This window comes from Myotis lucifugus, unplaced genomic scaffold (genome assembly GCF_000147115.1).
Source record: "Myotis lucifugus unplaced genomic scaffold, Myoluc2.0 scaffold_286, whole genome shotgun sequence".
NCBI lineage: Eukaryota > Metazoa > Chordata > Mammalia > Chiroptera > Vespertilionidae > Myotis > Myotis lucifugus.
The window spans coordinates 1,016,992-1,028,101 of NW_005871334.1; positions in this window are offsets into that span (position 1 = coordinate 1,016,992).

Sequence of the window (11,110 nt, forward strand, 5' to 3'; positions counted from 1 at the left end):
CAAGGCCCAGCAAGAGGGAGGGCGCAGGTTAGGAGCCAATTCGGGCCCGAGAAGGGGAGGCAGGTTAGGTGTCCGATCAGGCCTGCGGGGAGTGGTTAAGGGGCCATCAAGCCCATGCAGGGCAGGCAAGTGGTTGGTAGCCAGCAGTCCCTCGATTGTGAGAGATGTCCAAACTGCCTAAACGGGCAGTCAGATATCCCTCGAGGGGTCCCCACATTGGAGAGGGTGCAGGCTGGGGCTGTGAGACACACACACACACACACTCAAGTGGGCACGCGCGCGCACATGCACACCATGCACGAATTTTGTGCACTGGGCTTCTAGTCTATATAATAAAGAGCCAGGGTCATAATCACCGAAGGCTCGACCAGACCGGAAGTCAGTGCTGGGTTGCCATGGTGACCCAGCACTGACTGGGGCCGCTGTGGGTGCCCTGACCCAGCACTGACTGCCTAGGGGACTGCGGATCAGGCCCGAAGAGAGGCCTGCAGAGAGAGGCAGGGTCTGATCCATAGCCTCTTGGAAGCCATTGATCAGAACTTGTCTCTCTTTCTCTCCTGGCCTGGCCAACAGCCGGGACTTCATTTCTCTCCAGGCCTCCACCAGGGCTGCTGATCAGCCCCACCTTTCTGATCAGGCCCTGTTGAGAGGCCCAGAGACGCTGAATGGCATAGAAACTGACCAATCAGAACCAAATCTGGGTGAATGTAAGGAGCCAATGGCTTCCTAGGAGGTGGAGCTTTTGACACTCACTGGCATAGAAACTGACCAATCAGAACCAAGTTGGCCAGCAGAAGAGAGCAGTTGGTGGTGAGATCAGGCCTGCAGGGGAGGGCAGTTGGGAGCAAGATCAGACCAGCAGGGGAGGGCAGTTAGGGGTGATCAGGCAAGCAGGGGGAGAGCATTTAGGGGTGAGATCAGGCCAGCAGGGGAGGGCAGTTAGGGGCGATCAGACAGGCAGGCAGAGGCAGTTAGGGGCAATCAGGCAGGCAGGCAGGTGAGTGGTTAGGAGCCAGCTGTCCCAGATTGTGAGAGGGGTGTCCGACCACCATTTTAGGGGTGTCCACAGGGATCGGGCCTAAACCAGTGGTCACACATCCCCCAAGGGGTCCCCGATTGGAGTGGATGCAGGCTAGGCTAAGGGAACCCCCCTCCGTGCATGAATTTCATGCACCGGGCCTCTAGTATTCTATAATTTAGTTACTTATTATGTGTACTAGTGGCCCAGTGCACAAAATTCATGCACATTAGAAGGGGATTAATTAGAGGAAATATTTTAATATTGCTATTTGCCCTTTCTCTATAATAGAAGTGTCAGAGATGAAAGAAAATCATTAAAATGTATATGGAAATCTTCCTCCTGTCAGAGTCTGGGGTGCGCAGTGGGCCCCAGAGTCAAGTCCCCACCCACCTCCGCACTCCTCGAAATCGTGTGAGACCCAGACCTGGCCGGCCCCACCCCCATTGGGCGAGATCCATACCCGGCTGGCCCCACCCCCATCAAGCCCCATCAGGCGGAGGGGTGCAACCTCAGGTCCCCTGGCCCAGTGCCAAGTGGGGGACATGGCCTGAGGTCCCCCAGCCAGGGCCGGGGTGGGGGTGCACCTTGAGGTCCCCTGTCAAGCTCATGTTCAGGAATATCACAAGATTGTCTTTGAGATAATACAGTTATTTATAATTTTTGGCAACAGTTTGCCTGTTCAAATAAGTTTTGTGACTTCTATGAAGTTATGCACTGGCTCACTAAACCCTAAGTCATAGTCATAAAAATTAAGCAATTAGTCAAAATAAAATGAAATAAACTAGTGCTTTCTTTTTCCCTTTTTGTTATGTTTCCATGGAAATCAGTGGTTCAGTCTACTTGAATATTTAAAAATAAATTAGAATCAGTGATCTGAGGCTTAAAATATTTACTGGATATCAATTCTATGCTAATTATAGAAAAAAAGTACATTCCCTTTGTTCTAATGTTTTTGAGAAGAAAAATATAATTAGCTAGTTGCTAGAATTGATTGGAAGATAGGACATTAAAAATCCTTTTGAAAATGGTCTTAATTGGAACCTTCATCATAAATTCATTTGACCAAAGATTATTAAGAAATGGAAATTCTTTTCAAAATATCCATTTGTAGTTATGAATACACTATTGCTACTATGATTGCTTACAAAATGTTTGACCAAAATATCTGTAACAGTAGGTCCATATGTACTTTACTCATTTGTACAGGGAGAAATTTTCTCCAGCTAAGGTTTCAGGTAGATGCTTTTATTTGTTTGCTAAATTATACCAATTGGGATTTTATTCAGCTATGATGAGAGAAACACAAAATACCTGTGATTAAGAAGAGAAGATAAAAGGCCAGAGGTAGATTCCATTCCAGATCTGGAGTAGTTTTCTGTGGTGGTAGTTTTTGAGAATTATTTTTGGTATGATCTGCTGTGCATATATTTAATTTCTAGAGCCCATTCATGGTCCAGGGTGGTGGCTCCAGCTCTGACATTATATATAAATTTCATGAGCAAGAAACACTTATGTTTACCTCACACTGGCCTGAGTATAGTCATTTTTCCATACCTAGTTACAAAGTACAAGAATAAATGCAATCTTTAGGCGGAATGAAATGTATTTACCAAAAATATAGAGTCATATTACTATGGAATCTGAGCAATTGATATTGGGGAGCAAAATTATTTGACAAAGACCTTTTTTTAGATACACATGGAATTTGCCACCACCTTATTTCTATACATAGAACACTTCTCCAAATATATATATTGATAGATATATAGATATAAAGTATAGCATAGGAAAATAGTCAATATTAAAATAGTCAATATTATTGAAATAACCATGTATGGTGCCAATTGAGTACTGAAATATCAGGGGGAACACTCTGTAAAATATGTTATTATCTAACTAGTATTATGGATACCTGAAATTAATACAAAATAACATTGCATGTAAACTAATTTAAAAAAAATCTGTAAGGGAGTTCACCCTGGTTTTTCCCTATGCTCCCACACCTTATTTTCTTTTTGCTTTTTTACAATTGCATAGTATCCCACTGTGTAAATGTACCACAGTTTTGATTTTTCTTATTGTTTAAAGTATTACATATGTCTCCTTTTTCCCTCAGTTGATCCCACCTGGCCACTCCCACCCCCGAGGGAAAGCCACCGCCACCCCAGTGTCTGTGTCCATTGGTTATGCTAATATGCATGCATGCAAGTCCTTTGGTTGATCTCTATCCCCACCCCCTCCCCTGCCTTCTCTCTGAGGTTGGACCGTCTGTTCAGTGCTACCTTGTCTCTGGATCTAGTTTTGTTCATCAGTTTATGTTATTCATTGTATCCTACATATGAGTGAGACCATGTGATATTTATCTTTCTCCAACTGGCTTATTTCGCTTCACATAATGCTCTCCAGGTTGATCCATGCTGTTACAAATGATAAAAGTTCCTTCATTTTAATAGCAGCATAGTATTCCATTGTGTAGATGTACCACTATTTTCTAATCCACTCATCTGCTGATGGGCACTTAGGCTGTTTCCATATCTTAGCTTTTGTAAATTGTGCTGCTATGAACATAGGGGTGCACATGTCCTTTCTGATTGGTGTTTCTGGTTTCTTGGGATATAGCCCTTCAAGTGGGATTACTGGGTCAAATGGGAGTTTCATTTTTAACTTTTTGAGGAAACTCCTTACTGTTCTACACAGTGGCTGCACCAGTCTGCATTCCCACCAGCATTGCAGGAGGGTTCCTTTTTGTCCACATCCTCGCCAGAACTTGTTTCTTGATTTGTTGATGATAGCCATTCTGACAAGTGTGAGATGGTATCTAATTGTTGTTTTGATTTGCATCTCTTGGATGACTAGTGACTTAGAGCATGTTTTCATGTGTCTCTCAACCTTCTATATATCCTCTTTCAAAAAGGTCTATTTAGGTCCTTTGCCCATTTCTTGACTGAATTGTTTATCTTCCTTTTGTTAACTTGTATGAATTACCTGTAAATTTTTGAGATTGAACCCTTATTTGAAATAGCATTGGCAAATATGTTCTCCCATTCAGTGGGCTTTCTTGTTGTTTTGTTAATTGTTTCTTTTGCTGTGCAGAAGATTTTTATTTTTATGTAGTCCCATTTGTTTATTTTCTCCTTCGTTTTCATTGCCCTAGGAGCTGTATCTGTAAAGATATTGCTAAGACATATATCTGAAATTTTGCTGCCTATGGCGTCTTCTAAGATTTTTATGGTTTCCCATCTTACATTTAAGTCCTTTAGCTATTTTGAGTTTGTTTTTGTGTATGGTGTATGTTGGTGATCTAGTTTTATTATTATTATTTTTTTCATGTATCTGACCAATTTTCCCAGCACCATTTATTGAAGAGACTGTCTTGACTCCATTGTATGTTCGTGCCTCCTTTGTCAAATATTAATTGAGCATAATAGCTTGGGTCTCTTTCTGGGTTTTCTTGCTCTGCTCCATTGGTCTATATGTCTGTTCTTGTGCAAGTACCAGGCAATTTTGAGAACCATGACTTTGTAATATAGCTTGATATCTGGTATTCCGATCCTTCAACTTTGGTCATCTTTGTCAGGATTTCTGTGGTTATTCGGGGTCTTTTTTTATTCCGGGTGATCGTTGACAACCTTGTAATCCCAGTTACTATGTACGGATGTAAAAGTTGCACATTGCAGAGGCTGATAGGATAAAAGTGCTTAGTTTGAAATAGGGTATTGGAGGAGAACTCTACAGATACCCTGGATCACCAAAAAAAAAAAAAAATTTACAAGAGGGTCCTAGAGCAAATTAGCCTGAAAACATCCCTTGAGGCAAAAATGACAAAACTGAAGCTGTCCCAGTTTGGGAACATCATGAGAAGGCAGGGTACTCTAGGAAAGACAATAATGCTAGGCAAAATGAAGGGCAGCAGGAAAGAGAAAGACAAAATAGGAGATGGAGTGTCTCCATAATAGAAGCTTTAATTTGTATTGTTGTTTTAATTTGTATTTTCCTGATGATTAGTGATGTTGAGTATCTTTTCAAATCTCTGTTGGCTATCTGGATAAATGTCTATTCAGGTTCTTTACCCATTTTGAGTGTTTGTTTATTTTTATGTTAAGTTGTATGAGTTCCTTATACATTTTACATGTTAGCTCCTTAAGGGATGTATCACTTGTGAGTATCTTCTTCCAATCAGTAGGTTATCTTTTCATTCAGTTGGTTTCCTTCACTGAGCAAAAACTTTTTAGTTTGACAGTCACATTTGTTTAATCTTCCACTCCCCTTGCCCATGGAGATATACAAAAATGTATTGTTAGGACTGATGTAAAAAAATTTACTGGGTATATTTTCTCCTAGGAGTTTAATGGTTTCAGGTGTTCCATTTAAGTTCATTTTGTATATGGTGTAAGAAAGTGGTTCGATATTATTTTTTGCATGGATCTGTTCAGATTTCTGAACAGCACTTATTGAAGAGGTTGTCTTTGCTCACTTGTATATTCTTGCCTCCTTTGTCATGAATTAAATGACCATATAAGTGAAGATTTATTTCTAAGCTCTCCATTATATTCCATTGATCTTTATATCTGTTTCTATGTTAGTATCATACTGCTTTAATTGCTATACCTTTATAGTGTAATTTGATATTGGGGAACATGATACTTCCCACTTTGTTCTGTCTCGTGATTTATTTTGTTATTTGGGGATTTTGTGTTCCATATAAAATTTAGTTATTCTAATTCTGAAAAGAATGCCATTGTTATTTTATTTTGGACTAGAGGCCCCGGTGCATGAAAATTCATGCACTGGAGGGGGGTCCCTCAGCCCGGCCTGCCCCCTCTCACAGTCCGGGAGCCCTCAGGGGCGGAGGCAAACCAGCGATCAGGGGAAGGTGACGCCCCATCACACCTCTGCTGCTGCCACTGCCGGCAGTGCAAGCCTCAGCCGGCCCTGGTTACACAAGCCTCGGGCCGGCCCCGGGCGGCTGGGGGGCAGCGGGAACTGGGGGTCTCCAGAGGCAGGCGTGCAGAGCGGCCAGGCCCATGGGCCCGGTCTTGCTGCGTGCCTGCTTCCCAGGCGGGGCTGAGGGGACTGGGCACTGCCATCTTGTGGCTGTGGGTGCCGCCATCCTTGAGGGTAGGGCAGTCAATTAGCATATTCCCTTCTTATTGGCTGTGGGTGCTGCCATCTTTGCAACAGCATGAGGGTCAATTAGCATATCCCCTCTTTATTAGATAGGATTGTTTGAATCTATATATTGTTTTAGAAAGCAAGGATATTTTAACAATATTTATTCTTCGAATCCATGAGTAATGTGTATTTTTCCATTTATTTTTCTCTTCTTCAGTTTCTTCTTTAACGTCTTAAGGTTTTCAGTATTTAGGTCTTATACCTCTTTGGTTAAATTATTCCTGAGGATTTTATGCTTTTTGATGAAATTGCAAATGAAGTTGTTTTCTTACTTTATCCTCTTGTTGTCCATTATTGGTGTATAAAAATGCAACAATTTCTCTATATCAATTCTATATCCTGCAACTTTACTGAATTAATTTATTTGCCCCAATAGTTTTTTGGTGGAGTCTGTAGGGTTTTCTATATATAGTATCATGTCAACTGCAAATAATGAGTATTTTCCTTTACAAGTTGGATGCCTTTTATTTCTTTTTTTGTCTGATTGCTCTGGATAGTCTTACACTTTAAAAATGCTTTGTATTGTATCATATTAGTTATAGTTTTCAGTTGTAATATTATATTTTCTTTCATTTCTTTTTTCATTTTTATCCTACTCAGTTTTCAAATATTTTAGGTTTCTGTCTAATGTGGATTTTCTTTCTCCAAGTTCATGTATCTTCCTTTTTTTAAAAAAAATCCCTATCAAATCACCTTCCTTCCCACTTGCAAGATGAATTCATTTTTTCTTTCTTATAATTGTTTGTAATACTGTTTTATAATTTCACATTTTACTATTTTAGTTCATTTGTCCTATATTTTATTTTCCTAAATAAATATTCATCATCCTGAAGCAATTATTGAAATTATCAGATATTATCCACTTCTTTTAAAATTCACCCAAATACATATTAAATGTAACAATAAGTTATTTGCATCTGTTTTATCTGGTCTTTATTGCATTCTGTTCTCTAAATTATATAATTCTGTCCTAGTTGCTTACAATCATATCCGAGTTTTATTTAACTTTGAATCATATGATTTTCACTCATTATCTATATTTTTCTCTGCTTTCTTTTTGTGGTACCTCATTTTAATTATTAAAAATTCACTTAATTTATTCTTGGTAATTGAACTTCTTCCAATCTGATAATATGAGCTGGCTCAAAATTATGAGTTTTTCTTTTTCAAATATTTTCCTTCCAATCTTCTCCTAGTAATATGTAATCAAAGATTTTATTAAATTTAGTTTATCTTTTAGTTCTCTTATTTCAATAAAGAATAATTTTAGATACATGTATTTCTTTTTAAAAATTTTTTAATATATTTTATTGATTTTTTTACAGAGAGGAAGGGAGAGGGATAGAGTTAGAAACATCGATGAGAGAGAATCATCGGTCAGCTGTCTCCTGCGCACCCCACACTGGGGATGTGCCCTCAACCAAGGTACATGTCCTTGACTGGAATCGAACCTGGGACCTTTTAGTCTGCAGGCTGATACTCTATCCACTGAGCCAAACCAGTCAGGGCTACATGTATTTCTTTTAAAATTTACTTCTAATACTGATACTAATGCATTGTTATCTTATTTACATGTGCACAACTCAGTCTCTTAGTACAAAATTTCAGAGGTATGATATAGTATAAAAAGGAAATCACATCCATGAATGTGTTCTACTGAATTTTCAAAAGAGGTAACTTATAATTGGGTTATCAATAGCACATGGATGACCCCCTGGTAATAATTAGATGACATATGTAGAACTCCATGAAAAGAAGTTTGACTTTAAAATAATCTAATTGGGTAGCTAGACAATAATAGAAGGTGATTTAAGAACTAATATAATCATCTCACCTAGATTAAAATACATTAACAAAACAGACCCAAATATATGGGAGCATGCAACAGATTGAGGATCCTCAGAGGGAAGGGGGGCAGAGGGAAGAGATTAACCAAAGAACTTATTTGCATATATGAGTAACCCATGGACACAGAGAATAGTGGAGTGAAGGCCTGGGGAGGGCACGGGAATAGGGAGAGGAGGTCAATGGGGGGAAAAAGAGGACATCTGTAATACTTTAAGCAATAAAGATAAAATTTTAAAAGAAAATAAGTAAATAAACCTTGAGAGTAAAAAAAAAAAGACTTAGGAAGAAAAATATTCACCAATATGACAGTAGATCCAAATTATCGTTCTTGATCAGAAATATCCAATAAACTAGAAAACAATTATTATTGTACAACATTTTTCTATGTTCTTAGGTATTTATTTGCTATTGTCAACATTCATTGAAATCTTTTTTGTCTTCAGGGACATTACAGCCTTCCAATTTTGTTTTGTCAAAACTGTCACTATGGACCAGCTGGTGTGACTCAGTGCTTGAGCATCAACCTATGAACTAGGAGGTCACAGTTCAATTCCTGGTTGGGGTACAAGCCCGGGTTGTGGCCGTGATCCCCAGTGTGGGTCGTGCAGGAGGCAGCCAATCAATGATTCTCTCTCATCATTGATGTTTCTCTCTGTCTGTCTCCCTCTCCCTACCTCTCTGAAATCAATAAAAACAAAACAAAAAAACTGTCATTATGACAGAGGCCTTAATTTAGGAATTGGGATGGCTTGTAGGAGGAACTCTTACACCTTCAGTCCTCCTGAGAGCCCTGCAGGAAGAACTCTATGTTTACAACAAAGCACTATGGTTGTAACAAGCTCTTCCTTTAACTGCTTTTTCCCCTCTGTAAAGTACTTTATTCATCTCTGTCTTGGCAGAACTTACTTGTGACTTGGCCACTTCATATCTGATTGCAATTCTTTCTTTTTCCTAAATGAAATTTTTTGGACTTTTGTTTACTGTGGACAGTTTATCTTTTTTGAACTTTTTATTATGTTCACTTCACTGGCTCATTTTATTTCTCTAATTTGTGTCCAAGTGACATTCTCTAAGGCTTGGTCTTTCCATGTCCACTGTAAATTCATTGCGCCCACCCAAATTCATCTTTTCTTCACTTTTCCATTATAATAAATGCTATACTCTTTAGTTTAGAAATCCACTGTCAAATTTAAGATTACATCCATATTCTCTTAATTTATTTTTTCATTGCTTGCTTGTTTTTTAATTGTTAGCACTGTTACAGGTGCCTCCCATTTCCTTGATCAATGACTATATTGTAACAAAATAAGTATTGCATTGATAAGCATCATGCTTATCTATGTTTCTATAGCCATAGTCTTTTTCAGACCTCATTTAATTCCTGAATTGCAAAAATCTAGTCTGCTCTTTAGTCTTTTGTTCATTACTCACTAAGGCAAGGTAAATATAACTGAAAGAAACCAACTATCAATATTGACTTTGAAAAATTTTAGCCTAGTTTGGGGAAATTATGAAAGTTAGATATAATTATTGAATGTATTAGCTTGATCAATGTCAATTAGCACTTTAGAAACAGGTAAATTTTAAAACCTGAAGGGAAAAATAGGCTTGCACAAGCAAACAAACAACAAAAACAATTTTAAAAAAAAGCATTAAAGGCTAATATCCAGAGATACAGAAAAGAAGAGTAGTCAAATTTAACTCCACCTGACATTTATCAGAAATTGTATATCTAAACTCTGCAGAATTTAAAAGAAAGAAAATTAATGCTTTGCTCCAGGTATTTTGGCTAAAGGACATCTCTAAATGATTTAAATACCTTGAAATATATTTAGACTTGCCATATGGCCAGCATATGGGCATTTTATTTTTTAAAACATCCTGTGTCCCCTTGAAAAGAATGTTCCTTTTGTAGTAAAGTAAGTTCGGTAAAGTCACAACAAAGTTCTAACAACAAAGCAACAAGAGCCAGATGACACAGAGAGAACTGAAAATGAGCTTTATATCAAGTTTTAATACTGCAACTTAGCTGCAAGGAGATAATGGGATATAATTAAAGTATTGAAGGAAAACAACTCTGATGTAGAATTTTATATCCATCTAAAATGCTATTGAACGTTGAAAATATTTTTAAAAATATTAACAGTCACATTCAGCCTCAGTTAGCTTGGTATACCAATCCAGAAAATATACTGAAAATATTTTTAAAGAAAGTATCCAAAAAAGAAAATCAGATATAGGTGACATGTCAAGAGGTATAGGATGTACAAATTATAAAATAGCTTAACACCCTTATTAATTTTACTAGAGGCCCGGTGCATGAAAATCATGCACAGGTGGGGTCCCTAGGCCTGGCCGGCGATCAGGGCTGGGCTGGGTGCAGAAGGAATGGATGCCGGACACTGATGCTGCCATTGTCAGCACCCTGCCACCATGCGGTTCCCTGCTTCCCTGCTCCACCTTCCCTTGCCACCATGCCGCTACTGCGTTGGGCCAATTGAGGCCTGCTGGCTGGGGGAAGGGACAGGGCACGGAAGGTTGACCGCCAGCCCCAAGGAGGGAGCCGGCCCTCAGGCCCCTGGGAAAGGGGCCACGTCCGCCACCACCATCTCCAGTTCCCCATCCTTCCAGGGCCCGAAGGCCCCGGTGGGGTCGGGAGAGGAAGCAATGGTCACCAGGCCGGGTGCAGAAGGAACAGATGCCGGACGCTGAGGCTGCCATTGTCGGTGTCCCGCCACTGCACAGTTCTCCGCCTCCCCCCGTCATCCTTCCTTTGCTGCTGCACCGCCACTGTGGAAGGCAGGCAGGAGGCAGGCAGTGGGCTGATCGGGGCCTGCTGGTTGGGGGGAGGGACAGGGTATGGGAGGTTGGCCACCAGCCCTAAGGAGGGAGCCGGCCCTTGGGCAACCTGGGAAAGGGGTCGGGTCTGCCGCCACCCACCCCCGGCTCTCCATCCCAGCCCAGGGGCCTGCCCCAATTGGGTGATTGGGGCCTGCTGTCCGGAGATATGGACCATGGAAGGTTGGCCGGCCAGGGGAGGTTGGCTGTGGGAGTGCACTCCCCCATTGA